Consider the following 4,944-nt stretch of genomic DNA (forward strand, 5'->3'; position numbering starts at 1 on the left):
GGCCCACGCTGCACCTGGGCTGGGACTGGTCCCACCGGCACAGGGTAGCAGGAAGCTCTCCACACACTCACCGGACCTGGGTAGGACTGGTCCCTTAAGTTCTTAATAGGACCTTTTATCTCATCTTTCTCTCCTCCCCAGCCTACTGATTAATTCTTCAACTTTTACTCTCTCATTCTCTTGTTCCCCACTCCCTTCTGTGTTGCTAGTGAAACTATTAAGTTCTATTACTCTTTAGATACTTAATTCTATGCTATCACTGTTGGATACTTTTCTTTTTTAGTGGAGGTATAGTTGTTACACTTGTACACGTTTACCGTATGTCAATATTCAGGTTGTCTTAATGTTTATAGTTATAGATTTCTATGGTTAAGAGCAGTACACTATTGATTCTTATTGCATGTCAATGTCCAGTCAGTCTGCTGCTGCCATTGCTGTGGTGCCGCTAGCACTAGAACGGCAGTTGTTGCCGCTAATTAGTTTCTTCTGGATGTCAATATCTGGCCTGCGTTTGTGTCCTTAGCAGTGCTGCACTCCATCACAAAGAAGATATTGATACAGGGAGAAAAACTGGTCTCGGTGGGCGACCTCCAAACCATACAGGGAACCTCCAAATGACAGAGAGAAAAACGATCTCCCGACCTGACCTGTAGGAGTTCATGTTCTCTAAAACCGAAGAATGAATTTTAGGAACAAACGGAGGTTATGAACAAAATATATTTGTTGAGGGAAAGAAAGCTCCTGTCCAAGAGAGGGACAGGATGGGGGCCCGAGCAGGTAGTTCTCCGGGAAGCTGTCTCTTCCAGGGAGTTTTATAGTGTAAAACCATGTGAAGCTAAGGTAGAGAGAATGGGAACTCGCTTAGGTGGGCAGGAGGTGGGACAAAACTATGGTCAACCAATGGCATTACATATGGGACAGGGTCTTACTGTTGGGGGTTGGAATGCGGGATAGGGTCTCTTTCTGTTGGGGGTTGGGCTAGTGACTCACTTGGGTCTTTCCAGGTGATGGATACCTATTTAGAATATCAATCCCAGGTGCTACTCGTTAGCATTTGTTTGGCCTTTAGGTCTTCAGGTCTGGTTCACAGCAGGAGCATCCACCCCTCCCAGTTGTAAGGCATCTCATCTTGTGCTGTCTCCTTTGAGGGCCTGGCCCTGTCTGACTGCCTATAATATTTTTATCTAACTCAGCTGCCTGCAATATTATAACCAAGCAGGTGATGTACTTAATAAAGGAAACAATAAGCAAGGTTTTGGGGAGGGGGTTTGTTTTGGTTTGGTTTGGTGTGGTTTTTTTGCAGAACCGGGATTGAACTCAGACCCTTGCGCTTGCCAGGGAAGCACTTATTCCACTAAGCCATCTCCCAGGTGCAAGTTTATAGAAGACACTAATAAAATGCTAGCTGAACTAAACAAAACACAAGTGACTAGCTAAGCAAATAATCAAAATCCATGAAAAGTACTAAGCAGAAATGCAAGAGATTAAAAATTCTATTTAGGGCTTTGGGCCTGGACTCCCAACGCACTCCGGTGGTTTGGACAAGATGAGCTCGATCAGAACCGGGTATGATCTATCAGCCTCTACATTCTCTCCTGATGGAAGAGTTTTTCAAGTTGAATATGCTATGAAGGCTGTGGAAAATAGTAGTACAGCTATTGGGATCAGATGCAAAGACGGTGTTGTCTTTGGGGTAGAAAAATTAGTTCTTTCTAAACTTTACGAAGGGGGCTGGTGAGATGGCTCAGTGGTCTAAAGCGCCTACTTAGAACAAGCTTAGCAAAGCATAGGGACCGAGGTTCAATCCCCAGCACCACATGCCAGCCAGCCCCGCCCCTGGTGGGCTGAGCTGGCCACACACACACACACACACACACACACACACACACAAATAAAATTTAAAAAAAATTAAAAAAAGTAAAATAAACTTTACGGAGAAGGTTCCAACAAATGACTTTTTAACGTTGATCGGCATGTTGGGATGGCAGTAGCAGGTTTGCTGGCAGATGCTCGGTCTTTAGCAGACGTAGCAAGAGAAGAAGCTTCCAACTTTAGAACTAACTATGGCTATAACATTCCACTGAAACATCTTGCAGACCGAGTGGCCATGTATGTACATGCTTACACACTCTACAGTGCCGTCAGACCCTTCGGCTGCAGTTTCATGCTTGGGTCTTACAGTGTGAATGATGGTGCACAACTCTACATGATCGACCCTTCAGGTGTTTCATACGGTTATTGGGGCTGTGCTATTGGCAAAGCCCGGCAAGCTGCAAAGACAGAAATAGAGAAGCTTCAGATGAAAGAAATGACCTGCCGTGATGTTGTTAAAGAAGTTGTGAAAATAATTTACATAGTACATGATGAAGTTAAGGATAAAGCTTTTGAACTCGAGCTCAGCTGGGTTGGTGAATTAACTAAAGGAAGACATGAAATTGTTCCAAAAGATGTAAGGGAAGAAGCAGAGAAATACGCTAAGGAATCACTGAAGGAAGAAGATGAATCAGATGATGAGAATATGTAACAATTATCTGAGCATCTATCTAGTCGGCTTTACATTTCTATGACAGTCCCTTGTAACTATTTAGCCCCTGGATTATACATATCCACCACTGAATTTTCATTAAAATATTGTCTTGTAACAAAAAAAAAAATTCTATTTAGAGTATGGGCAGCAGACGATGCAGTGTGAGGAGAGATGGTTAGAACTGTAAGACAGAGATGATGTTAATAATTACTTAGAGGTATCTTAAAGAAAACATGAAAAATGGATCCAACAAGTGCTAGATGATCCAAAAAGAATAATCTCAGATTAATTGGAATTTGTGAAAAATCAGCAGACAGGATAAAATACCATTAAATCCTATTTACAGGAATAATAGTAGAAAAGTTTCAGAATATGAGAGTAAAATTACATAAATAAGTGAGTCTTGTAAAATTCCAAACAATCAGAAAATAACTTTTCCAAGATACATGAAAGTCAAAATTCAAGAAGCCCAATTCAAAGACAAAACTTAAACACTGTTAGAGAAAAGCAATGAATCTCTTATAAAGATAAGTCCATTATACTTACTGCATTTTTCAACATAAATTTTAAAGGCCAGGAGAGGTTGAAGTATTTCAAGCCCTCAGGGAAATAATATCCATCTCAGACTTACATGTACTACAAAGCTATCTTTCAAAATAGGTGCGAAGGGCTGGGGTCAGCTCCTACCTGGCAAGTGTGAGTTTCTGAGTGTGATACCCAGTGCCCCACCCTCAAAAACTGATAGAGAAATAAGACCTTTTCATGAGAAAGAGCACCTCAAGGAATTCCGGAGCACTAAGATAGCACACAAAAGATTTTCAAGGATATTTTAGAAAGAGACAATAATGCCAAAAAGTCTACTGGAATGAATGAATGTACCAGGTAGAGTGAACGCTTAGATAGTGTGTGTGTGTGTGTGTGTGTGTGTGTGTGTGTGTGTGTGTGTGTAAATAGGAATATAATGCAATGACAACATTAAGTCAACACACCTCAATAGTAACTTTTGATGTGAATGTTCTCCACTTCCCAATCAAAGCATACAGATTGGGGGAATGGATCAAAATACAAAACCTAATAATATGTTGTACAGAAGAAACACATTTAATTGAAAAGCAAATTCATAGATTAAAAATCAAAGTATGGGAAACAACACTCTGCACAGCCTGAAAATAAGAGGAAGTAACTATCCTATTTTCAGACAGGCTTAAAGTAGAATTTAAGTCAAAACTGATCAAAAAGGTAAAGAAGGTCGTTGCATATTGGTTAAAAGAACAATTCAACTGGAAGAGATAACAAACATAAACACATGTGCCTCTAATGCCAGCGTACTCAATTTCATAAAACAAACACCACTGGACATAAAAGATCTGATGAACATCAAAATGGAATGGAGGCCTCAATAATCATATCGCAAATAGATTAACTAGACAAAAATAAAAAACGAAATACCGGGGTTGAGCCAAACTTCTGAACAAAAGTACTTAGGGCCGGGGAGATGGCTCAGGGGAATAAGTGCTTCCCTGGCAAGCGCAAGGGCCTGAGTTCAATCCCCGGTTCCGCCGAAAGAAAGAAGAAGAAAGAAAGAAAGAAAGAAAGAAAGAAAGAAAGAAAGAAAGAAAGAAAGAAAGAAAGAAAGAGACTGATCTCATAGCACCATGAAGATAGCTCAGCAACATAAGCGCCTGGCAAGTGCAAGGTCTTGAGTTTGATCACTGGTAACCCCCAACCCCCCAAAAAGTCATAACTAAACTGATCTCACTGAACAAATGTACTTAACAGATATTCACAATGTTCCACCCAACAACAATAAAATATATATCCTTCTCAGTGACACACAAACTCTCTAAAACAGAGCACATACTAGCCAATAAACCTTAAGTAAATGCAAATATTTCAGTATTAACCCATGTATATTATCAGATCGTAAAATAAAAGAACCTAGAAATTAATGTCAAAATAAGTCACCAAAATTATGAAAACACATGGGCATAAAACAATATACTCCTGAAAAAGCAATGGGTTACAAAGAAATTAGTAAGTTCCTTGAGTCACATGATAATGCCCAACCAACACACAAGAACTTACGAAACACAGTGAAAATAGGCCTACAAGCAGTGCTCATAGATGTGACACCCAACTCAGAACAGCGGAGCAAGTCCAAAAGGGCGACCTGCTAATGCGGTCTCAAGATCCTAGAAAGCAAGAGGAATCCAAATCCAAAACTAATACATGGAAGAAAATTATAAAGATCAAAGCAGAAATCAATGAAATGGAGATTTTAAAATAATACAAAGCATCAGTGAATTGAAGTGTTAGGTCATTGAAAAACAAAAATAGGGTTGGGGAGATAGCTCAGCAGCATAAGCACCTGCCTCGCAAGTGCAAGGCCCTGAGTTCATTGCCCAGTACAAAATAAT

The 4,944-nt window shown here is 40.3% G+C and overlaps 1 pseudogene; it reads left to right on the plus strand.

The window, feature by feature from the left end:
• The first annotated feature begins 1,702 nt into the window (after positions 1-1,702).
• Positions 1,703-2,532, plus strand: LOC101561841 (annotated as a pseudogene).
• The last annotated feature ends 2,412 nt before the right edge of the window (positions 2,533-4,944 follow it).

This window comes from Octodon degus, unplaced genomic scaffold (assembly GCF_000260255.1).
Source record: "Octodon degus isolate 3935 unplaced genomic scaffold, OctDeg1.0 scaffold00105, whole genome shotgun sequence".
Classification (NCBI taxonomy): domain Eukaryota; kingdom Metazoa; phylum Chordata; class Mammalia; order Rodentia; family Octodontidae; genus Octodon; species Octodon degus.